Source organism: Equus caballus, chromosome 8, assembly GCF_041296265.1.
Source record: "Equus caballus isolate H_3958 breed thoroughbred chromosome 8, TB-T2T, whole genome shotgun sequence".
NCBI classification, from domain to species: domain Eukaryota; kingdom Metazoa; phylum Chordata; class Mammalia; order Perissodactyla; family Equidae; genus Equus; species Equus caballus.
Genome location: NC_091691.1, coordinates 65,429,569 through 65,456,619, shown reverse-complemented (window position 1 = coordinate 65,456,619; position 27,051 = coordinate 65,429,569). Strand labels below are relative to the sequence as shown.

Below are 27,051 nucleotides of genomic sequence, written 5' to 3'. Positions count from 1 at the left end.
GAAAGCTTATCAAAACTATCATCTTTAGTAATGTGGAAAGTAGGGAATGTGCCTAATTAACCGGGTAACTAATCTACCTAAGGAAATTTCCAGGTAAGGTATTGAAGGTGCTGCCTGGTTTCTCTCTTGTGCTTACAGTAAATTGGGAGAAGAGAGAGATAAGTTGATGGAAAGACTATTAAAACAAAATGAGCCAGGACTTCACAGTTTCAAAAGTTCTCAGCCTCTCCAGAAAGCAAAACACACTAAAACTAAGAAATGTCTTCTGAGGAAATTTCAAATCCAGGACACTGCCAGGAAAAACACGCTCTAGAGATAAAGCCAAGGGTACAATTTTTGTTAAGACCTCAGAAAGATCAAAGTTGATGCCTCAAAGGTCACACAAAAGACACTTCAAAGACACTAAGGTTGGGCCTCACCAATCCTCTCAATTAAATAACAGGGCCTCTAGGAAGCTTACTAATATTTTAAACTGCTAAAATTTTGTGATAATGTTAGACAGCCATAGATAACTAATACAGATTTTAACATATTAAAATAAGTTATGTTAAATTACTCATCAGATAATTCTAACTGCATTTGCTTCTGCTGCTTTCTCTGTCTTGCACACGCTGTTTTCTCTTGCCTTTTCGTATGCCTCATAATTTTGATATCTGGATATCTTAGGTAGGACAGGAGAGACTGAGGCAAATAATTTCTATACTTGGTAACGGGCAGACCTTTCCTTTGGCTAGGTTTTTAGTGTAGGGATTGTCTTTATCTAATCAGAAGTTAGTTGGGCAGGTTTGATGTTTACTGTTGCTATGGTTACCGTCAGTGTACCTTAGGCTTCAAATTCCTCTAGGCATAACTTCCCTTCAGGTGGACCAGATGTTTTTCTCAATGTCTGCTCCACTTTCCACTGTATGTCTTCCCTACTAGAAGGTCCTTCTCTTGCGTGTTTCTCATCAGTATTCAACTGTTACTTTTACTAGACATTTGTGAGTCTGGCGTTGGAGTGTGGGTTGGGGTGATCGTCTCTATTATTCTAATTAGGCCCGTGCTAATCAGACTCTGTATGCCTGGGTCTCAGAAGTGCTCCTGTCTCGCCTCTATAGTTCTGGGACTAGCATGTAACCCTGTTCCCCCCAGGTTATTTTCTGCCCACCCCTAGCTTCAGTGGTTTTTTCCAGTGCCCTAAGGGCTATAGTTTACTGTACCCCACCTCCTGAACTTATGGTTTTTGTTCCATAGGGGAGATTCAGAAGGATCCAGGAAATACTCTGTGCCTTTTTCATAGCAACTGCTGTTCCCCTCTCCCAGGCCCCTGCACCAAGAAGGATGCTTTATCAGGGCTTTCATGAAGCGGGACCTACGGAGAAAAAGCTTGCAAGAGAGTTTAAGCTCCTCCTATATTTGCTTCCCCCCTCTCGCCTGCCCACATCTGGCCTCCACCAATTTGTTGCCTCTTGAAGCTGAAGTATTCTCACCCATTTCCAGCTGTGTCTGCCCCAGGTAAGCTAGCACTCACAACCTCATCGTTCCCTGTAGGCACCTCTCTCCTGAGATTTCAGGTTAGTTAGTTGCTCTGTGACTGGAGCTCTCCGATTGTTTCAAAAAACGTCCTCAGTTTGCAGTCTGTTTCACCTTTTTTTTTTCAATTGTAAGGTTGGGAACAACCTTCTTGCAGCCATTCAGACTTATCCACATAATTATTTATACATACTTATATATTTATTTGTTTGAGCTCTTGTTAAATTAATTAAACAAGGAGGCCATTAGACTGAGGTGTTTCTAATACCTTAACAGCCTACTCAAGCAAACCAAACCTAAGCCTATGAATGCCTCAAGGTTAAGAAATCAAAACCTAAGGACAACCCATCATAAACAGCCACCTAGGCTTTCTCAAATAAGGCAACGCTTCCTCCCAATTTTCAAAGCCGGAACAATTTTAACAACAAAATAAATAACAATAATATTAGATTATAACTCATAGAACTATGATATTTATTAATGTTAAAAAATAAAGTGAGGCATATTACATTTTAAGACTTTGAGCAAAAATTAATTCAAGTCGCGCAGCCCGAAATCAGAAGTGGTTAGGAGCCCCCCACCAATAGGAGCTAGAGGAGAGACTTTCATAAAACACACATATAAGCAACGCAAGGAAATTATTTGATTGGCTACAGCTTAAGTGGTTGCCTTATTTGGGAAAGCCTAGGTGGCTGTTTGTGATGGTTTGTCCTTAGGTTTTGATTTCTTAACCATGAGGCATTTATAGGCTTAGGTTTGGTTCACTTAAGTAGGCTGCTAAGGTATTAGAAACACCTCAGTCTAATGGCCTCCTTGTTTAACTAACTTAACATTAATTATAAAGAGAAAAAAATAACTTCACAGTGGAAAAGCCTGGAAGACACCACCTTAATCAGGTGATCAAGTTTAACATCATCAGTAAAAAGACATGTTAATTTCAGATAGCCCCTGAGATGACATCCTGAAAAGGCACATCACTTTTGTGGTATTCTTGCCAAAAATGCATAATCTGAATCTAATCAAGAGAAAACACCAAACAAATCCATATTGAGGGAGAGTCTACAAAATATCTCTGATTAGTGTCAAGATTAGGAAAGACTGAAGAACTATCACAGATTAGAAAAGACTTAAGGAGATGTGACAACTAAATACAATGTGAGATACTGAATTGAATATCGGGTGAGAAAAAAGATATTAGTGAAATGTGAATAAAGTCTACAGTTTAGTTGATAGTGTAGGGGAGGAAGACAACTCCTCTACCCTCTAGGTCCTTCTGGCTGGTCTAAGAATTAAATTGACATGAGACAGAATAACATGAGAAAATCAAACAAAGCTTTATGACATGTATACATGGGAGACACACAGGAAAACTGAGTCACTCGCAGAATGGCCAAAACCTCCACCTTGAAAATCATTTTCAGCAAAAGACAAAGGAGGATGTTGGGGGTAGTGGTTTGGGACTTCAAGGGGATGGAAGGCAACACACGTGGAGATGGAAATGCAAACGGGCTAACTGTTCACAATGTGACCTGAGAGACATATTTTACATTACCCTACAGTTAACTTATGTTTAGCTCCTTCCTGGAACAGGCCTTCTATCTTAAATTCTTTTAGGCAGTTGGGGTGGAACGGCAGAGTCTCTTTCAGAGTCTTTTATTCTCAAAAATAATCAAGTCAAAGAGACACATTTTGGGATGGCCAATTTTGATCCCCCACAATAGTACTGCACCACTATTAATTTCTTAGTTTTGATAATTATACCATAGTTAGGCAAAATGATAACAGTATGGAAAGCTGAGTCAAGGATATATGGAAATTACAGCTTTGTAACTTTTCTGTAAGTGTAAAATTATTTCAAAATACAAAGTTAGAAAGAAACAAACTCCACCCAAACATAAACAGTGTGTGTATGGGCGTGCGGGAAGTGTAAAAGAGGGATTTTACTTTATCTGCAGTTTTGCAGTTTTACTTTTTTAATAAGACAATAGTTTTAATATACAATTACAAGTACATTAAAAGTAGGGAGCAAGGTATACTACAGAGAGAATAAAGATGCAATTTTCTGGCTTCTGCAAGAGTAATATAAAACATCAACTGAATATTATCCAGTTCTCTTCATTATGTCTTGGATTAATCAATTATTTTAAAAACTAGCAGAAAAAATTCAGCATAACATATGATGACAAAAATTGATTATCTCTTCCATAAATGCTTTGAAAAAGTAGATCATTATGTAGCAAATGATCAATAATTATTTTTCAATCAAAACCCGATAGTTAATATGGTAAGAATAAACACTTCCAGTTAAAATCCTAACCTGAAAATACTCAAATCTCAAATGTCATAATTCCAGCCATAATTCCAATTTTGAGGCAGCAGCCAAAACAAGTAGTCTTACAAGAATTCCAGATAACTTCTGTTCTGCACTCTTCGTTAACTCAATGGTTCTTCTTTTCTCCTGCTGATTTCAGGTTTAAGAAATCTGAATACATTACAACAGGCAAATAAAAAATAAACTACAAAAGAGAATAAACTGCATATATAAAGCCCATGGATTGAAAAAATGAAAACTGTCTCAGAAAAGACTGAAAAGCTACAGCATACACTTGTGTAGCACATGTATCTACAGTTGCAGCATCTCAACTTTTCATAACCAAAATGTGGCCCAAGCATAATTCTGAGCAGATCCAGCAAAAGGTCAGAAGAGACTGTCCACATTCATATGGCATGGTACATGTTTCCAAACGCCATGCAGAAGGGAAAAAAATTGCTACAGAAAAAGTAACCTCTTTTAGGAAGTAGGATTTGGCCAGAACCAAGAGAAAGATTGGTGAGTGCATGCTATTCACTCAAAAAGTATTCTTTGAATTGTAGAGTTCAGAACAGACAATCTGAAAATGAATTTTGGCATACCAACTGTTCTACAGTGTCAAGCTACATTAAAGTTCAGAGAATGCCTTTTTACCTAGAGCAAGTTAAAAATTCCTTTTCCTGAAATTTACTGTATAATTCATTATAAACACTACTTATACCAAAAAGAGAAAAAATCCACCAAGGCTTCAAACAGGAAGACAAAAAACTGAGTCACTGAAAAATTTAAGTCTAACTTTCTTATTTCACTGCAATGTACATTTAATTATGACAAAAAAGTTATTATGCTTAGTTTAAAAAATAAAAGATCAAAATAAATATAAAATCATAATGATCTACTCATTTTACAATGGGAAACTAATGGTGCTACACTTTCTATTTTTCTTCTGAGAAACGTCAACTAGAAATAGCAAACTGTCCTCTGGGAAAAATCAGAATATCTGAGCCTAAAAACGAACCCTGTCCTCAAATGAGTTAGTACACAAGTATTCACTGGGGAATGATGCATTATTTGAGAGTGTGGGCATAGGACATAAAATAGTGGAGGCTTTTTTAGGCTTCTTAGAACATGGCTCATATACATCAAAAACTGCAACTGTGGCCAAGATTATTTTAAGACTATTTTTCCTTTAAAGACTAAGCTATAGTACAGTTTGTGCATTAGACTGTGGAACCCTTCCCCATCTTAAAAATTCTCAGTAAAAAAATGCAAACGCATATATAAAAATCTGTCACCATCTTTCAGCACAAACTACAATATCTTGCAAAGCCATTCATTTTTCAAGTCCCCATAAATGACACTGCTTTTCTCATCTATGCAAACAATTCATTAATTTTACTGTAAAAGATTTTCTAAGGTTACTTAATTCACCAATCTTGAACAAAAAGAATTCTATCCTAATTCCTCCTAGAAAGATCAATCAATATTCCACTTATCCTTCTGCAAATGTAAATCAATGCTGGACACCTCAGGGAAACCCTTTCATTTACTTGAAACCCATATATCAAGTCATCTATTACACTCTCTTCCACAAGCTACATAATTCATAATATTCCTAATTTATCTTTGTGGTTATCTATTCTCCAACAGACCATAAATTTTGATTCGTATTTGTATTCTATTCTTTTATTAGTGTAGTTAACACAAGTAAAAAGGTTTCCTGAGCATTTACAGATTATTAAAAACTCATACCAGACTTTTTAATCTATTTGTTTTCTTGCCAATTAGCATAATATTGCTTGATCATGTTCAGGTTAAATTTAATTATGAACCATGGAGATATATATATATATTTTATGTATTGCACCTAGCCAGTAAGTCTTTCTCTAAAATGAATTTCTAATTTATTTTTATCCTTAGGCATGTAAAAATCTGTACTTGTCACTACTGTCTTTAGCCTGTTTGAATGGATCTATTTTTCCAAGTTATTATGCCAATTCTGAATTTTACTTATATCTTCTATTAACATTTATTCTCATTTGGAAACATCAATAAATCTTATAGGAATCTTTCTGATTCTTTCATACAAAGTACCAATAAAGATATTGACTAATGTCAGTACTATCTAAGCTAGATTCCCAATGGATCCCTCCAAGATACAGGTAAGCTAGTCTTAGAATTTGGACACATATGGTTTTTCCCACCAAAGCTGCTAAAGTCAAGGCCATGTTTTATAAAAAGGGCCATACTTTTGTAAGGAAGGCTTTTCACCTCAAAGGCACCATTTAAAAGAACCTATAGTTATCACTTTGCCTTTATATTGCATATAAACAAATTACTCTATAAATGTCACTCTATAAATGAAAAATATGCTGTTTTGTTTTGTACGTTGTACTGAGAGCTACTGAGTATTATATTATTTTGAAAATATGCTTGATGATGGTCAGTGTTGGGTGCCAAGTACTCTCAGTGACTTCTCCCCTAAAATAACGTTAGTAGATCTGCATAATAGCTGAAATTCTTTAAGTATGCTATACTTGAATATGTCATAGGAACATATAAGGTTTCTAAATCTTCGGGCGCTTTCCGCATTTGGTCTGATCTTTATCACAACTGAAACAACTTTCATTTTTCATATCTAATTTTTACTGAAAAGACATGAATGAAGACAACTTTTAAAACTTTAGCCTCCTAATCATCCTCTATTAATACTTTTTCATTATTCCCTATTTATTTAAAAGTCTATTAGTTATAAAAGCAATGTACCAGGTAAGGTAGGCAGAACACAAAAGAAGTAGAGTTTTTGTCTTATTTTATATGCATGATTTGGAAAGCAAAGTATATAAATATAAAACAATGTATTTATGAACAAGGAAATACATCTAAATGCCCTTCACTCAAAGAGAAAATTTTTTCTCTTCTAAAATGAAGGGTGAGCTTTCATTTCCTCTTTCTCTTCTTCATTTTCCACTTTCCCTTTTCTTCCTGTACAATTAGGTCCTAAAACCATTACATGAGGGAGAGTCAGAACTGGAGTGAGATCAAGAGGGCATGTGCACAGAAGGGTTGCCCAGTGGAATGTCAGTGCCCAAACAGGTTGAGAAGGGCATCAACACATGCGAGTAGTCCAGCACAAGTGTCAGAGTTTCAGCAAAGTGAGAAGAGCATCCAGGGAGAAGAGTAGCCTAGCATGGGTGTCAGAGCCTAAGCAGGCGAGGTGGGTATCCTTGCAAGGGGGTGAAGTGACCCAGTATGAAGAATCAGAGCCCAAATATTGTAAGTAAGGGGTCTAAGCAGAGGTTGGGAGTGGGTGCTGGTACAGAGTAGCCCACAAAGAATGAAGAGAACATCTACACAAAGGGTTAACCTGAAGCAGGTTATCAGACCCCAAAGAGGATGAGGAGGACATACACTCAGGGGGCAGCCCTGTGTGTGGTATCAGAGCACAGGCAGAGTAAGAAGGCTTATCCTCAAGAAAGGGCAGGCTGGTGGAATGTCAGAGCCTGAGGTAGGCGAGGAGGGCATCCATACAAGGGAGGGGACCAACATGTGTAGGTCAGAGCCAGAGAAAGGTAGGAAAGATACAACTGCAAAGGGGGTGCGTGGTGTGGAGTGTCAAAGCCTAAGTAGAGGAAAGAGCACATCCAAGTAGAGGGGACAGCCCAACATGAAGAGTCAGAACCAGAGTGGAATAAGGAGGGCATTCAGGCAGAGTACAGCCTGGATGGGTGTGCTGGAATATAAGCAGGGAGAAGAGGGTGGGCATCATGGGAGGGGGATTGGTAGACCAGAATGGGGAGTCAGAGTTCCAGCAGGATAAGGAAGGCTTCTGTGCAGTAGAGGGAATAGCAGCAGAGATGAAGAATTAGCTACATACAAGATGATTAAAGAAAAAAATAAAAAATATTAAAGATAATGTAAACCAGGTTTCTCAAGTCAGGCAGGAGAGTTACAATTATAAACATTTTTTTTTCAAGCGCTCATGAACATTCACCAAGATCAACCATATCTGGGGCCATAAACAAAACTCAAAAGAAATTTAAAAATTGTTCTCTAATCATCATAGAACCTAACTAGAAATCAATAATAAAAGACAAGAGGAAAATCTCCAAACATTTGGAAATTATACAACAGAGTTCTAAATAATCCATGGGTCAAAGAGTAAGTCTCAACAGAAATTTTTAAAAAATACACAGAACTAAGTGAAAATGAAAATACAACAAATCAAAATATGTGGAATGCACTGAAAGCAGTGATGAGAGGGAAGTTTATAGTACTAAACATTTACATTAAAAGAGGAATGATCTCTAAGTTTCTTCTTTAAGAAACTAGAAAAAGAACAAAATAAATCCAAAAGAATGAGAAGGAAGGAAATAACAGACATAAGAACAAAAATGAATAAAATCAATAAAATTGAAAACAGGAAAAATAGAGAAAATTAATGAAATAAAAAGCTGGTTCTGTGAAAAAAAAAAAGAATAAAACTCATAAACCTAGCAAGACTGACAAGAATAAAAAAAGAGATTAGCTACAAATCACTAATAACACAAACAAAGCACTACAGATCCTGCAGTCATTAAAAGGATAATAAGACAAACCTATGAACAATATTATGTTCATAAATTCAACAATTTAAAAGAAACACAACAATTCTCAAAAACCACAAACTCCCAAAACCCAACCAAAAGGAAACAGACAACTTCAATAATCTTGTACCTATTAAAGAAACTGAATTTGTAATTAAAAAACTCTTTAAAAAGAAATCTCCAGGCCCAGATGGTTTCATTGGAGAATTTTATTAAATTTAAAGACAAATTAGCACCAATTTTATATAATTTCTTCTAGAAAACAGAAGAGGAGTGAACACTTCCTAATTCATTCTATAAGGCTAGTATTACCATGATACTAAAATCAGACTAAGACAGTAAAAACAAAGAAAACCACACCAATAGTTCTTACGAACTTTGATGTAAAAATTCCAAACAAAATAATAGAAAATCAAATCTAGCAATATATCAAAATAACTATAACAAGTGAGATTTATTACAGGTATGCAAGGCAGGTTCAACATTCAAAAATCAATTAATGTAATCCAACCTATCAACAACTGAAAAAGAAAACTCATATGATCACATCAATTGACACAGAAAAAGTGTTTGACAAAATCTAGCATGCAATCATAACAAAAACTCTCATAAAATTAGGAACAGAAGGGAACTTCCCCAAATTTATAGAGAACATCTACAAAAAAATCTACAGCTAACATATACTTAATGATGACAGACTGAATGATTTCCACATAAAATCAGGAACATAGTAAGGATCTCCTCTCACCACTCTTATTCATATAGCACTGGAAGTCCTAGCCAGCACTACAATATAAGAAAAAGAAATAAAGGGCGTACACATTGGAAAGGAAGTAATAAAACTGTCCCTATTTGCAAGTGACGTGACTGTCATTCTCCTTAAGGACTCAACAGCAAAACTCCTAGAATAAATGAGTTCAGCAAGGTTGCAGGATTCAAGATAAATATACAAAATTTGAATGCATTTCTATATACTAACAACAAACATGAAAACAAAATTAAAAACAGAACATCATTTACAATTTTTCCAAAGAAAATAAAATACTTAAGACATAAATATGAGAAAACATGTACAAGATCTATAGCCTGAAAAATCACAAAATGCTGATGAAAGAAATCAAAGACTTAAATAAATGGAGAGACATACCATAGTCATGGATTGGAAGACTTAGAGAAAAATATCAATTCTTCCCAACATTGATCTATAGCTTTAATATAATCCTATTAAAATACCAACAGCGTTTTTTGGTAGATATTGGCAATCTTATTCTAAAATTATTACAGAAAGGCACAGGACTAGAAGAGCTAAAATAACTTTGAAAAAGAATAAGGTGGGAAGAATCACTCTACTCAATATTAAGGCTTATTATATAGCTTCAGTAATCAAGACAGCTGACAGAGGGAGAGACAAATAGATTAATGGAATAGAACAGAACTCATAAAGAGATACATGCAAATATGCCCAGTTGATTTCTGACAAAGGTGCAAAAAATATTTTAACAAATGGTGTTGGAGGATTTGGAAATCAGTAGGCAAGAAAAATGAATCTCAACCTAAACTTCACACCTTATACAAAAATTAACTCAAAATGGATCATGGACTTCATACAAAATGTGAATCTAGAAAATTTTTAGGAAAAAAGGGAGAAAATCTTTAGGTATTATGGCTAGGCAAATAGTTCCTAGACTTGGCAATCAAAGCACGATCCATAAAAGAAAAAATTGATAAACTTGACCTAGTTAAAATGAAAAACTTTCACTCTATAAAAGACCCTGTGAAGGGAATGAAAAGGTAAGCTATACTCTAAGAAAAAGTATCTGCAAACTACATAGCCAACAAAGGATTTGTACATAGAACATATAAAGAACTCTCAAACTCAACAATAAATAATCAAGCATCCCAACAGGAAATGGGCAAAAAGGATGAACAGACATTTCACTGAAGAGGATATAGATGGCAAATAAGCACATGAAATAACGTCCATCATTGGCCATTAGAGAAATGCAAATTAAAATCACAATGGGATAACATTAAATACCTATTAGAATGGTTAAAATAAAAAATAATTATAACAAATGTTGGCAAGAATGCAGAGGATCTAGATCTCTTGCATTGCTGGTGGGAACATAAACTGATAAACCACTCTGGAAAATATTTCAGCAGTTTCTTAAAAAACTAAACATGCATTTATGACAAAACATCCCAAAGAAATGAAAATACTATGTGCACACAAAAACCTACATATGAATGTTCACAGCAATTTCATTTGTAACAATCGAAAACTGGAAACAATCCAAACATCCTTCAACAGGTGAATAGTTACACAAACTGTGGTACAAACATACCATGGACTACTCAGCAGAAAAAAAGGAACAAACTACTGATACATGCAACAACTTGGATGGGTCTAAAAAGAATTATGCTGAGTGGGAAAAAAAAAGCCAATCTCAAAAGGTTACACACTGTATGATTCCACTTATACAGCATTCTTAAAATGATAAAATTACAGAGATGGAGAGCAGATTAGTGGTTGCTAGGGATTAGGGAAGGGGTAGTAAAAAATGTAGCTATGTCTACTGTAAGTGAACAGCACAAGTGATTCTTATAACAGAATGGTTTTGTATCTTGCTTATGGTAATGCTATACAAATCTACACGTGATAAAACTGCACAGAACCAAATATATACACAAATGAGTATATGTTAATCAAAAGAAAGCTGCAGTTGGCTATATTAATATCAGAAAAAGTAGACTATAGGACAAGTGATGTCATCAGGGATAAAAGAGGCAAATGATGATGATAATATGGTCAACTCATCCAGAAAATCTGTCATAAATGTGTATAAACCTAATATCACAAGCTCAATATATGTGAAGCAAAAATTGACAGACAAAAGGAGAAACAAATAAGTCTGTAAATATAGGTAGAGATTTCAGCATTACTTTTTCAGTAATAGGTAAAACATATGTATAGGAAATCAGCAGAAATATTGAAAACTTGAATAAAACAACCATGCAATTTGACCTAATTGGCAATTATAGACCAATATATGGAACAATGACAGAATACACATTAGTTTCAAGAAGACATAAAACATTTTCCCAAACTAATCATATCCTAAACCAAGTTTCAATAAATATAAAGAGACCAAAATCATATATAGTCTCTGGTCACAAGAGAATTAAATTAGGAACCAATTAAAAGAAGTATTCTGGAAAATCTCTAAGTATCTAAAAGCCACACAATGGGGGGTGATGTCACAAAAAAAAGCAGAGTAGGGAGCTTCAAAACCTGTTTCTTCCACTGAAGCAACCAGTAAGCTGGCAAAACTGGCAAAATCAACTTTATCAGAACTCTGGAATCTAACAAAAAACTTACAGCAACTAGGAGACTGCTTAATGAAGAAAGAGGCTAGGAAATTTTAGTAAAAATGTGGTGTTGCATTTTTGCTTACCTGCCTACCATCCCCCATTTCCCAGCTTGACATTAGCCAACAAGATGGTGGCCCAATTCTGGTGCAGATTGCTGGTGCCAGGAGGGCAATAAAGACCCCATTATCAAATAATCGTAGGAGTGTGTTTTGACCTGTCTGGTGGTTCCCTGATGGACTGGTGAAGAGATTTGCTTCTGTATCATCTCCCTACAGCTGGAGCAGATTCCTGTGTGGTGGTTGTCAAAAGCATTTAAAGATAAATAATACTTTCAGCCTACCTGGAGAAAGGAATGGCAGATGGGGCAAGCAGCAGATGGACCCAAAATCTTGGGAAAGAGGAGGATAAAAAGGAAGAGACTGGGGGACGGCCTGGGGGTGCAGCAGTTAAGTGCACACATTCCGCTTCAGCGGTTGGCAGTTCACTGGTTCAGATCCTGGGTGCAGACATGGCACTGCTTGGCAAGCCAGGCTGTGGTAGGCATCCCACATATAAAGTAGAGGAAGATGGGCACAGATGTTAGCTCAGGGCCAGTCTTCCTCAGCGAAAAGAGGACGATTGGCAGATGTTAGCTCAGGGCTAATCTTCCTCAGAAACAAACAAACAAACAAAAGGAAGATACTTGGGGGAAAAAGAGCTGTGAATGGCTCCCACATACACCAGGGAATCCAGAGTACAATACACATGCCCAGAGTCAGAGGTTTACTCAGAAAAGACCTGAGAGGATCCTAGGCTTGCACTTCTGGCTGATCTCGGGGCTTTGCACAAGCAGGCAGTGAAGACTAAAACAGAGCTGTAGGCGAATTGGTTAAACATTGAAGGAACACCTCAGATCAAAGACAATCTGAAGAGACTAGGAGAGTATGTTTTCATTATTCTTTCTGGCTTCAGTTGTTCAAGGTCAAGTCACTGGCTGACCACAGAGATAAGTGAACAAAGACTTCACAGACTACACATGGCAAGGAATACGGTCTTCACAAAAATAGTTTGGAAAACTCACTAAACAAATGGACAACAGCTGCCAGAAGGAAGAGCAAACTCCGGGGAGGAGAGGCAAATGCAGATTTCCATAATTGTCATATTACAATATTCGAAATGTCCAGTTTATGACAAAAACCACAAGGCTTAAAAAGAAATAAGAATATATGGCTCATTCACAGGGAAAAAATAAATTCATAGAAACCTACAGTAAGCAACCAAAGACATTGGATTTATTAGACAAAAACACTAAATCAACTGTCCTAAATATACTCAAAGAGCTAAAAGAAACCATGGACAAGGAACTAAATAAAACCAGGAGAACGATATGTGGACAAATAGATACTGATGAATGAGAGATGATATAAATGATGAATAGATGAATGAGATGATGTAAATAAAATCAGAAATGAAAGTAGGGGCATTACTATTAACTATTCAAAAATAAAAAGGATTTATAAGAGAATACTATGAACAATTTTATGTCAACAAATTAGATAAACTATATGAAGTGAACACATCGCTAGAAACAAAAAAATTACCAAAACTGATTCAAGAACAAATGGAAAATCTGAACAGTTCTATAACAAAAGATTGAAAGAGAAATCCAAAATCTCCCTATAATGACAAGCCAAGGACCAGATGGGTTCATGCGTTAATTCTACCAAATGTTTAAAGAAAAATTAGTACCAATCCATCTCAAAGTCTTCCAGAAAACCGAAGGAGAGGGAATACTTCCAAACTAATTCTATGAGGCCAGTGTTACCTCATACCTAAGCCAGACAAAGACACTATGAGAAAAGAAATCTACAGACCAATAACTCTTATAATATAGATTCAAAAATCCTCAAAAAAATGCCAGCAAACCAAATCCAAAAACATATTAAAAGATTATACATGACCAATGAGTGTTTATCCCAGGAATATAAGAACAGTTCAACATAAGAAAATCAATCAATATATCACATTAATACAATGAAGGGAATGAGTAACCAAAAATATAAGAATCTATCAATTGATACTGAAAAGTTTTGACAAAATCCAAAACCTTTTCATGACAAAAACACTCAAACTAGGAATAGAAGGGAACTTCCTTAACATGATAAAGGGCATTTATGAAAAACCTACAAGTAACATTTTATCCTATTGATGAAAAACTGAAAACTAAGAGCAGGAACAAGACAATGATGCCTGCTTCCACCAGTCCATTCAACAATTACTAGAAGTTCAAGTCAGAGCATTTAGACAACAGAAAGAACTAAGAGGCATCTAAACTGGAAAGGAAGAAGTAAAATTATCCCTATTCACAGATGACATGATCCTATATATAGAAATTACATAGAGAATCCACAAAAAACTAATAGCGCTAATAAACAAATTCAACACAGTTTCAAGGTACTAGGTCAACATATAAAAATCTTTTGTATTTCTATATACCAAGAATCAACAATCCCAAAAGAAAAACAATTCTATTTATAAGATCATTAAAAAGAATAAAAGTCTTGGGAATAAATTTAACTAAGGGGGTGAAAGACTTGTACGCTGAAAACTAAAAAGTGTTGATAAAAGAAATTAAAGAAGACCGAAGTATTGAAAGGCATTCCATGTTTGTGAACTGGAAGACTTAATATTGTTAACATGGTAACACTTCCCAAAGTGATCTACGAATGCAATGCAATCTTATAAAAATCCAAAATCTGATCCTAAAATTTACTTGGAAGTTCAACGGACCCAGAATAGCTGAAACAATCTTGAAAAGGAAGAACAAACTTGGAGCCTTTCTATTTCATGCATAGTAAAAAGCTACACTAAATCAAAACAGAGTGGTATTGGTAAAGGATAGACATATAGACCACGAGAAAAGAAGTGAGAGTCCAGAAATAAACACATACATTTCTGGCCAATCAATTTTTGACAACAGTGCCAAGACTGTTAAATGGGAATGGAATAGTCCCTTCAAAAAATGGTGCTGGGATAAATGGATTTCCACATGCAAAAGAACCACTACCTCTTACCATAAACAAAAATTAACTCAAAATGGATCAAAAACATAAACATAAGAGCTAAAACCATAAAAATCATAGAAGAAAACATACGGTAAATTGTTATGATCTCTGATATAGCAGTAGTATTTTAGATATGACACCAAAGACAGAATTAACAAAAGAAAAAAGTGTTTAGACTTCACCTAAAGTAAAAACTTCTGTGTGTCAAAGAACACCATCAAGAAAATGAAAATATGAGAGACTTATTTGCAAATCATATATCTGATAAGGGTCTAGTAGCTAGAATATCTAAACAAGTTTTACAACAACAAAAAGACCACAAGTTAGTTAAAAAACGGGGAAAGGACTTAAATACACATTTCTCCAAAGAAGATATACAAATGGTCAACAAGGACAGGAAAAGATGCTCAACATTATCAGCCCAAAGGGAAATGAAAATCAAAACCACAAGTAAGATAGCACTTGGCACCTAGTAGGATGGCTGTAATTAAAAAAATGGAATATGACAAGTGTTGGTGAGGATATGGAGACAATGAAATCCTTGTACATTGTTGGCAAGAATGTGAAATGGTTCAGGTACTATGGAAAACATATTGGCAGTTCCTCAAAACAAGTTCAATACAGAACTACTATAAGACCCAGCAATTCCACTCTTAGGTATATATTCAAAACAACTGAAACAAGTGTTCAAACAAAAACTTGTACACAAATACGCATAGTAGCACTAGTTGCAATAGCCACAAGGTAGAAATAACCCAAACGTCCATCTACAAATGAATGGATAACAAAATGTGGTATATTCAAATAACGTAACATTTTTCAGCCAACCTTGAAAAAGTTATGCTAAGTGAAAGAAGGCAGACATAAGAGACCACATACTGTATGATTACACCTATATGACATATCATGAGTCAGCAAAGCAATAAAGACATAAAACAAATTAACAGTTGTCAGGAGTTGGTGGGAAAAGGAGAATGGGGAGCAACTGCTTAGTGGCTAGTTTCCTTTGGTTGTAAAAATGTTCCAGAACCAGAAAAGTGATGATGGCTGTGCAACATTGTGAGTGCAGTAAATTCCACTTACAGTCAATTTTATGTTATATGTATTTTACCACATTAAACAAACACACAATGATTCCACTTAGAGTAGTAAAATTCACAGATATAGAAAGTAGGATGGTGATTACCAGGAAACGGTGGGAGAAGAGAATGAGGAGTTGTTTAATGGCATAGAATTTTAGTTTTGGAAGATGAAAACAGTTCTGGAGACTAGGTGAAGGAAAACGTGAATATATTTAACACTATTGAACTTAAAAAACGGTGAAGATGGTAAATTGTAGGCTATGTGTATTATACCACAATTAAAAACTTAAATTAAAAAAAATTCACTAAGACATTTCATGAAAACAAGTATTTCTCATGATACAAAAATGTTTAACAAAATACTAGCATCAAATTCAGCGATACATTTAAAAGAAAAAAACGATGGGGTTTAGGCCAGGAATGAAAGATAAATTAAGCATTCAAAAGCCAATCAGAGGGGTTGGCCCAGGGGTGCAGCGGTTAAGTGCACACATTCCAGTTTGGTGGCCTACAGTTTGCTGGTTCAGATTGTGGGTGCGGATCTATGCGCTGCTTGTCAGGAGATACTGTGGCAGGTGTCCCACATATAAAGTAGAGGAAGATGAGCATGGATGCTAGCCCAGGGCCAGTCTTCCTTAGCAAAAAGAGGAGAATTGGCAGCAGATGTTAGCTCAGGGCTAATCTTCCTCAAAAAACAAAAAAAAAGTCAATCAGAGGGGAAAAAACAGCGCTGGTCCCATGGCCGAGAGGTTAAGTTCACCCACTCCACTTCAATGGCCCAGGGTTTCGCTGGTTTGGATCCCAGGCGCGGACATGGCACCACTCATCAGGCAACACTGAGGTGGTGTCCCACAGGCCACAAGTAGCAGGACCCACAGCTAAAATATACAACTATGCGTCCTTGCTTCGGCAGCATGTATCCCAAAATTGGAATGATACAGAGAAGATTAGCATGGCCCCTGCACAAGGATGACTCGCAAATTTGTGAAGTGTTCCATATTTTTGGGGAGAGGCCTCTCCCAGCAATCAGAACGCTGTGAGGCTCTGGGAGAGGAGGATCCCAGGCAGGGCAGCAGCCCACCAGCCGCCTCTGATTCATGGACTCCGGCTGTGTCCCAGAGTGGGCAAGAGAGACCCAGTGATCCCATGGGAGTGGCCAGGGGTTGGGTGGAGCTCCATGGCCCAGGGGGAAAATCCACGGTTCCACAGCAGCCACAGCGAAAGCCTCTGCACAGCACTAGTGGAGAGGCACTGACCGACAATCACAAGGCTGGAAGGCCCTGGGGCAAAAGTAGCACAGCTGGGTGAGCTAACAACAGACTGCAGAAGATACTCACAGCTCTGCTGGGACTTATAGTGGACAAGTGAGATCTTGTGGGCCCTGACAGTGACAGAGCTGTGAATATAGGTGATCCTGCTCCCAGCTGCTGGGAAAGCCCATAACACTGCTGCAGACCCCAAGGAGGGAGCACGTCTAGGTGGTCTACCACAGTAGGCACCAGCAGCCTGAGGCCCCCTTGCAAGTGCCACCACAGCTGATGAGGGACCGCAGAGGACCACTGTGACTACGAGTAGGGGCCCAGGTCCACTCAGCAATAGCTGACAGGGTTCCCGGTTGGTGCAGTCTAAACAGCTGCTCCCCCCGCCACACCAGTAGAAACAAGTGGAAGTAGTAACTAAACTCTATCTCTATGCGGAGGCACAAATCCACGCCATCAAGCAATATGAAAAAATATATTAACTCTCCAGAACAGAAGGAAAATGACAAGTACCCAGAAAACAGTCCCAAAGATGATGAAATCTATAACCTAAATGACGAAGAATTCAAAACAGCCATTATTAAAAAACTCAATGAGTTGAAAGAGAATACAGATGGACAACTCAATGAGTTCAGGAGCTATGTCACAAAAGAGCTTGATATTATAAAGAAGAACCAATCAGAAATACTGGAGATGAAGAACACAATTGAGGAGATTAAGAAGAATCTGGACTCTCTGAACAGTAGGGTCGATAATATGGAGGACAGAATTAGCAATTTGGAGGACAGGAATATAGAAATGCTGCAGACAGAGCAGGAGAGAGACCTAAGACTAAAAAGAAATGAAGAAACTCTCCGGGAATTATCTGACTCAATTAGGAGATGCAACATAAGGATTATAGGTGTACCAGAGAGAGAAGAGAAGGAGAAGGGGGCAGAAAGCCTGTTCAAAGAAATACTGGCTGAGAACTTTCCAAACCTGGGGAGAGAGATGGAACTCCATGTGACAGAAGCCAACAGATCTCCAAACTTTATCAATGTAAGAAGACCAACCCCAAGGCATATAGTAGTGAATAGCAAAAGTCAATGACAAAGAGAAAATATTAAGGGCAGCCAGGCAGAAGAAAATAACCTACAAAGGAACCCCCATAAGGTTGTCAGCAGATTTCTCAGCAGATACCTTACAGGCCAGAAGAGAGTGGAATGATGTATTCAAAACTCTGAAGGACAAAAACTTGCAGCCAAGGATACTCTACCCAGTGAAAAAACCCTTTAAATACGATGGAGAAATAAAAAATTTCCCAAATAAACAAAAGTCAAGGGAGTTCACTGCCACAAGACCTCCTCTTCAAAAAATGCTCAGGAAGACCCTCATACCTGAAAAATCAAAAAAAGGAAAGGGGTTACAAAACCCAGAGCAAAGGAGATAGGTAGAAGGACAATAACAGAAAGTAGCTGCTCTCCATCAGAACAGGTTAGCAAAAGTTAAATAAAACATTAAAGATAAAAGGAAGGGAAATACCAAGAATAAATATAATCCTGTCATTTTAACCACACACTCACAACACAAGAAGGAAGACAAAAAAAAATATTTGACAATAACAACAGAAGGGGAAGAGAAAAGGGATGGAACGTTTTAATTTAAGGAAATAAGAGGCTATCAGAAAATGCACTATCTCATCTGTGAGATGTTTTATACAAACCACCTGGTACCCAATAAATAAATGACAAGAATAAAGACACAAATTAAAAATAAGAAGAAAGTCAAAACCAGAAATTTACCTACCTGAATTAGTAGTCCAAATATCATGGGATGAGACACAAAGGAAATGCAAGATAACCAGAAAACAAGTGCTCAAATGGCAGCGTAGGCCCCCAGATTTCAATAATCACTCTAAATGTAAATGGATTGAACTGTCCAATCAAAAGATGCAGAGTGGCAGGATGGATCAAAGAACAAGACCCAACAATATGCTGCCTCCAGGAAATACACCTCAGCCCCAAAGACAAACACAGACTCAGAGTGAAGGGATGGAAGACTATACTCCAAGCTAATAATGAACAAAAGAAAGCAGGTATCTCCATGCTTATATCAGACAGAGTAGACTTCAAAGCAAAACAGATAAAGAAAGACAAAGAGGGGCAGTTTATAATGATAAAATGGATGCTTCACCAAGATGACATAACACTTATAAATATATACCGCACCCAACACAGGAGACATCAACAACAATACAATAATAGTAGGGGACCTCAACACCCCATTAAGACCAATGGACAGATCATCCAGACAGAAAACCAACAAGGAAATTATAGAATTAAATGAAAAATTAGACCAGATGGACTTAATAGATATATATAGAACACTTCATCCAAAAACAGCAGGTTACACATTCTTCTCAAGTGCACATGGAACATTCTCAAGGATAGACCATATCTTGGGAAACAAAGCAAGCATCAATAAATTCAAGAGGGTTGAAATAATATCGAGCATCTTTTCTGATCATAATGCTATGAAACTAGAAATCAACTACAAGAATAAAGCTCGGAAAGGGACAAAAAGGTAGAGACTAAACAACGTGCTACTGAACAAACAATGGATTATTGAAGAAATTAAAGAAGAAATCAAATATTATCTGGAGAGAAATGAAAATGAAAACACGCCATACCAACTCATTTGGGACACAGCAAAAACAGTCCTAAGAGGGAAATTCACTGCAATACAGGCTTACCTCAAAAAATAAGAAAAATCTCAGATAAGCAACCTCAAACAACACCTAACAGAATTAGAAAAAGAAGAACAAACAAAGCCCAACGTTAGTAGAAGGAGGGAAATAATAAAAATTAGAGCAGAAATAAAGGGTATTGAAACAAAAAAGACAGTAGAAAGGATCAATGAAACAAAGAGCTGGTTCTTCGAAAAGATTAACAAAATCGACAAACCCTTAACCAGACTCACTAAGAAAAAAAGAGAGAAGACTCAAATAAACAAAATTAGAAATGAGAGGAGAAATCACAACGGATACCAAAGAAATACAAAGGATCATAAGAGAATACTATGAAAAACTATATGGGAACAAATTGAACAACCTAGAAGAAATGGATAAATTCTTAGACTCTTACAACCTCCCCAAACTGAGTCAGGAAGAAATAGAGAATCTGAATAGACCAATCACAAGTAAAGAAATAGAAACAGTAATCAAAACCCTCCCCAAAAATTAAAGCCCAGGACCAGACGGCTTCTCTGGAGAATTCTACCAAACATTCAAAGATTTAATACCTATCCTTCTCAAACTATTCCAGAAAATTGAGGAAGATGGAGCACTCCTTAACACATTCTATGAAGCCAACATCACCCTGATCCCCAAACCTGACAAGGACAATACACAGAAGGAAAACTCCAGGCCAATATCACTGATGAACATAGATGCAAAAATCCTCAACAAAATTTTGGCAAACTAAATACAGCAATACATCAAAAAGATTATACACCATGATCAAGTGGGATTTATACCAGGGACACAGGGATGGTTCAACATCGGCCAGTCAATCAACGTAACATATACAACTATGTACTGGGGGAACTTGGGGAGAAAAAGCAGAAAAAAACCCCAAAACATTGGCAACAGTTTTAGCTCACATGCCAATCTTCCAAAAAAAAAAAGTCAATCAGGCAGCACTGGAAAGATAGCGGAGGAAGAGCAAACAAAAAGATCCCTTTGGGGGGCCACCCTGGTGGTGTAGCGGTTAAGTTTGTACGTTCCACTTTGGCTGCCCAGGGTTCACTGGTTCAGGTCCCAGGTATGGACCTTCACATCGCTTACCAAGCCATGCTGTGGCAGGCGTCCCACATATAAAGTAGACGAAGATGGGTATGGATATTAGCTCAGGGCCAGTCTTCCTCAGCAAGAAGAGGAGGATTGACAGCAGATGTTAGCTGAGGGCTAATCTTCCTTAAAAAACAGAAAGATCCCTTTGGTTCCAGAAAATCTCCCGAAAAAGAGGAAAGTTTATCAGGCCCTCAAAGCCACCCAGGCACTTTTGGAAAAGCAGCAGCAGCAGAGGAAAGGAAAAGAACTCCGGTTTAAGCAACTGGGATGGTTCCTACATGATTCCTGGTGGCAAGAACGTGGCAGGGTGTACCTTAGACAACCAGAAGTGAAACCTCATGGCTTGGAAGTGCCAAATGAACATTCCTTGGCCTTTGTTGTATGCACCTAAAGAATTAATCGGGTGAATTTATTGGTGCAAAGGACCATAAAAAAGGTTCACCTGAAGAAGACTTTCAGTGGTGTCTTTGTCAAAGTGATCCCCCGAGCCACAAAAATACTGCGTATAGTGGAAGCTTATGTGACCTGGGGGTTTCCATGTCTGAACTCTGTCCAGGAACCCATCTTGAAACGTGGACAAGCCAGGGTCAAGAAGAAAACCATGCCTCTGACAGACAACACAGTGACTGAGGAGCACCTGGGGAAGCTCAGTGTTATTTGCTTGGAAGACCTCATTCATGAAACTGCCTTCCCGGGCAAGAATTTCCAGGTGATGTCGGGGTTCTTGCCCACTTTCCACCTCTCAGTGACCTATCATGTTACCAAGAATAGAGTGGGCTTCCTCAAGGAGGTGGGCTCACCTGGTTATCGTGGTGAATGCATCAATTAGCTCATCTGGCAGCTGAAGCAAACCCAGAATACCAGAAAGCACAATGTGTTGGAAGCACGTGTTTGGTTTTTGGAATTGTTATCCAGTATCTTTAAAGATTATTTTCTGCTGTACCTTCAGAAGCTGGAGGGGAAGGGTTAGGGAAAAGATGGTGATGTTCTTGGCAGGCACTTGTCATCACAGCCCAGTTCCAAGGAAAAATTTCAGTGTGTTTTCCATGTTGGCCACCACTGCCACCTCTGAAATCAGTAAAGGACTCATGCTATGAAAGAGGCAGTCTTGCTTTGTCACATCTTCTATCCTGGGCTTTAATGTTGGTGAATGAATACCCAAGCATGAATGTAAAACAGCAGTGGACCACGCCTAGGTGCATAACCTGGGGGTTCCTAGGGCCTTGTTTTGGAAAGAACTTGAAATACAATCAGAAAGAAGAACACGAAAATAGTGCTCAGTTGTCTCTGCTGTGAGTCCATATTCAAACTTTTCAGTGATGGCTTTGTGAGCTCTCAGACTTGGCTGGCTCTAAGTGTATCTGGTGGCTTCCTTACCCTAGCCTGCAACTGGATTAGTACTGATTCAATATTTTAACCTATTCTTAGATCTATGAGAAGGGAAAGGACCCTTTCCCCAGGAAAACATGCATAAACTCAAATTTTTCCTTGGAAGTTTAGGGTGTTTGTAGACCCTTCTCAGATACCCATGCACTTTATATGGGGAAGTCCTGCACTATCAGGATTGGTCAGCCAGGCCTTACCTTGCTAGGCTCCTCTGGTTCCAAGTCCTGTGAAACATCAAATCTTACCAAGATAGCTTTTGCCTTTTGACCCAATTGAGTATTTCCTATTAAAAAAACAGTGGTAGATTGCTGAGCCCCTGTGCCCATCTACAACTTGGGGAACTGCCCACCATTTATTTCCACTGGGCTTTAGGATGGAATTTTCTGGTTTCCCTGATATCAGTTCTCTGCTTAAAACTCAAATCCGGAAAGAGTGAGCTATTTTCTTGGTCTGGCATGGATGAAATTAGCACTATTTGGTCTTTTAGGCCCCAGGCCAACAGCTTAATTGGACATTTTCCTTGCATATTCTAGACTCTAAAAGTATTGCCCTCTATCTTGATGGTAATGATGTAGTAGACCAGCACTGGGGTCCTGTGGACATTAGATCTGAAAAAGGGGGCCTGATTCTCTTTGCGTTTATTGTCAGTGTCCACCCTAAATGAGCCTTCACTCAGTTATCTCAACTTGCCATCTAGGCAGTTGGTTTAGGGTACGTCAGGCCCAGATTAAGACCTGAAACATGCTTAACCATTGAGCCCTCTGGTCCCTTAAGATTAGCTTTGCTGGAGTTTTGGCTCATGGGGCCCTCAAACACAGTTGCGAGATTGAGTTAGAGGTATAGCAATGCCTTAAAATGTGCCAGGTTATGAGGTAATTAACTAGGTTGATTGGCTCAAGAGTTAACCTGCCAGGAATAAATGTTACTCTTATACTGTAAGGTATTGTGAAATCACATTACTTTAAAATGATGTATCAAACAGCCATGGGAAAGGAGCGGTTGTGTGTGTGTGGAAACCCAGGGTTTATATCTCAGATCTGTCTCATACTCAATATGGGATAATGTTTCCACTCTTGCCTATAAAATGGGGCTAATACAGCCTAGCCTTTCTGCCTCACATGGTTGTTAAAAGGATTAAGCAAAATAATAGTTTTTAACTTAGGATTCTATATAAATAAATGAGGTTATAAAAATTTTTTTAAAGTCAATCAATGCAATTTACCACATTAACAGAGAAAAAAAGAGAAAAATCATATTATCAGCATAATAGATGAAGAAAAGTCATTTGAAAAAAATTCTACTCCTATTTATGATTAAAAAGAAAGACTCAGTAAACTAGGAACAAAACTAAATTTCTACAACCTGATAAAGAACATCTACAAAAAACCCTACAGCTTACCTTGTACTTAACTGTAAAAGACTTAAGATCAGAAACAAGAAGACAAGGATGTCTACTCTCACCACTTGCATTCAACACTGTACTGGAGGTCCTAGGCCATGTAAAAAGGCAAGAAAAAGAAACAAAGTAGCTACAGATTGGAAAGGAAAAAGCAAAACTTTATTTGTAGATGACATGGTTGTATATATGAAAAATCCAAAGTATTCTAACAAAAAACTACTATAACAGGAGAATTTTAACAGACTGAAGGATACCATGTCAATATAAAAATATCAATTCTCTTTTTTATATGAGGAATTAAATAAAATTCAATGTATGATAAAAATTTAAAATAACACCATTTACAATAGTATTAAAAAACATAAAATACTTAAGGATAAATACATCATAATATGTTCAAGACCTATACCTTGAAAACTACAAATCACTGCAAAGAAAAAGAAAATCTAAATAAATAATGGAGAGATGTGACATATTCATAAATTGGAAGACTCAATAATGTTGAGATGGCAATTTTCTCAAATCAATCAATAAATTCAATACACTCCAAACAAAATGCCAGGAGGCAACTTTCTTTCAGAAATTGACAAGCTGATTCTAAAATTTACAGCGAAATGCAAAGGACCTCAAAGAGCCAAAACAATTTTCAAAAAGAACAAAGCTGATTTACCTGATTTTAAGACTAACTACACAATACAGTAATCAAGCCAGTGTGGTATTGCATAAGGGCAGACATAAAGATCAATGGAATGGAATAAAGAGCCCATAAATAGACCATGCATGCATGGTCAACTGATTTTTGATAATCAGTTTGATAAAGAGGCTGAGGTAATTCTGCAGATAGTCTTTTCTGATACAGGAAAATAATCTTTGCTACCTTGGGATGAGCCAGATTTCCTAGAAAGAGCATTAAAAACATGAACCACAAAAGAAAAAACTGAAAAATTGAAGTTCATCAAAATAAAAAATTTTGCTTTTCAAAAGAAAACACACTAAGAAAATTAAAACTCAAGTCACAGACCGGGGCAGGGTCGGAGAGTGGGAGGACAATGAACATTTTTAATAACTCACATTCAGAATATATAAAGAACTCTAACACCTCAACAACAAGAAGAGAATGCGATGGGTGAAAAAAACGAGCAAAAGATTTGAACAGATATTTCACAAAAGAAGAATGGCCAGTGATCACAGCAGTCATCAGGGAAACAAATTAATTCCACATGGAGATATCACTATAGTCATTAGAATGGCTAAAATTTAAAGAAATGACAATACCAAGAGTTGGTGAATATGTAGAATGATGAAACTCTCATAACTTGCTAGCGGAAGGGTGAAATAAAATAGCAGAAATGTTGGGAAACAGTTTGGCAGTTTCTTATAGAGTTAAATATACACTTGACATACAATTGAGTAATTACACTCCTAAGTATTTATAGAAGAAAAATAAAAACACCATGCAAAGACTTATATGAATGTTATCGAAACTTCATTCATAAAAGGCAAAAACTGGAACAACCCAAATGTCTGTTAACAGATGAACAGACAAACAAATTAAGGTACAGGCATACAATGGAATACTACTAAACAATAAAAAATGAGGTACTCTCACACACAACAAATCTTTTAAAAATCTCAAAAACATTATGCTCTGAAATTAGCCAGAAACAAAAGGACAAATATTGTATGATTCCATTTATAAGAGGTATCTAGAATAGTCAAATTCACAGACACACAGTAGAATAGTGGTTACCAGGGACTGTGGGGAGGGGAGAATGAGGAGTTATTGTTTAATGGGTACAGAATTTCAGTGATGAAAATGTTCTGCAGATGAATGGTGGAAATGGTTGTGCAGCAATACGAACATACTTAATACCAGGGAACTGTACTGAACTGTACAATGTACTCACCTGTAGGCTTAAAAATGGTTGAGATGGTAAATTTTGTGTTAAGTATATTTTACACCCCCATATGCTACAAAATCATTATGCTAAGGGAAAACAGCCAAACAGAAATGAGTACATAGCATATGGCCATTTATATGGCATGTTAGAACACATAAAACTAAGCTACAATGACAGAATGACATTAATGGCTGCCTGGGATGGGGAATAGAGGAGAGAACTGACTGTAAAAGGTCTCAAGATAACTTTTTAGAGTGACTTTACATTTGCCCAAACTCACTGAAATACACACTTAAAATGTGTACATACTATATATATAAACTGCACTTGAATATATTTTTAAATAAATAAATAAGCTTGAGGAGGGAATAAAATGAAACAGAATAGAAAATGTTATAGACTCTTCTTTCTAGGAATGAGGTTATGTTGTGGAGTACAAAGAAGGTGGTAGCTAGAGGGAAATATATGGTCAAAGAAGTATTTTACTTCTCAAGATGAAGAGAAATGAGTGTATTTAATGCCAATGGGAAAACAGTTATTTGAAACCACACTGAAAATTCAGAAGTAAAAGAAGATAGAAGCTAGGAATATTTTGTTGCCAGTGTTTGAAGTATATGGAACTCTGTTCTCTACTTCCCCACTTCAATGAAACTGAATCTTGCAAAAAAAACCAAAAGAATGGTTTGGCAAGTATGAGTAGAAAAAATTAGACTGAAATACCCAACAGAGAAAACTTAGCAAATTCATGAAACCATGAGCACAATATTCCCATATACCTGTATAATAATAGTAAATATAGTAATCATGGGGTTTCCAGCAGTATATGCAAATTTGCAATAATACTAACGTACCAATCCTCTAGCAAGAACTACCAAAAAACTAGCATTTTGCTAGAAAGCAGATTACTGAAACCAAAACATATGTTCTAATATTTCAGGCATTCTTTAAACCTAGCAGCTAAAATGAAACGGATCAGTCAGAACAATCATGGCATATCAGGACCATTAATAAATGGAGTCAAACTAATGGTAATAGCTTTTCAATGTCATCAAACATATGTGATAAGGACATCTAAAGCCATCTATGTGGTAAATAGACTTGTGAGAAGATTATCTTCAAATACTGAGAGTAACAGTTAGTAACGTTTTTTCTAACACAAAGAACACTATTTGAAGTTGATGAAAACACTACTTCAAAGACTAGAAAAGCCAAAGAATTCTAGTCAAAAAGGTTACTGATTATCTCAGGTAGGGTATCAAATTCAGACTAGGGCACGTACCTTGAATTCTCACATGTTGTATCTGAGCCCCCAAAACATCACTGCTTTTTGTCATCTTTTATACCTGTGATTTTATGATTTCATAAGGTAA

General features: G+C 36.9%; 1 protein-coding gene, 1 non-coding gene and 1 pseudogene across 18 annotated transcripts in view; 2 read left to right on the top strand and 1 right to left on the bottom strand.

Moving 5' to 3' along the window:
- KIAA1328 (KIAA1328 ortholog) overlaps positions 1-27,051 on the bottom strand; it is a 342,578-nt gene that overhangs the window by 298,559 nt on the left and 16,968 nt on the right. Inside the window, exon 1 of one of the 17 annotated variants that reach the window (XM_070220986.1) lies at positions 12,122-12,312. The exons of the other annotated variants lie outside the window; for them this stretch is intronic. The gene's annotated coding sequence lies outside the window, so the exon portion shown is untranslated. Of the gene's footprint in view, positions 1-12,121; positions 12,313-27,051 lie in introns of those variants that run through there. 17 annotated transcript variants of the gene reach the window in all.
- LOC111774842 (U6 spliceosomal RNA) lies at positions 16,809-16,911 on the top strand. Its single transcript, XR_002810145.1, has one exon. It is a non-coding gene; the product is annotated as a U6 spliceosomal RNA (small nuclear RNA).
- LOC111774784 (large ribosomal subunit protein uL30-like) lies at positions 16,877-21,824 on the top strand (annotated as a pseudogene).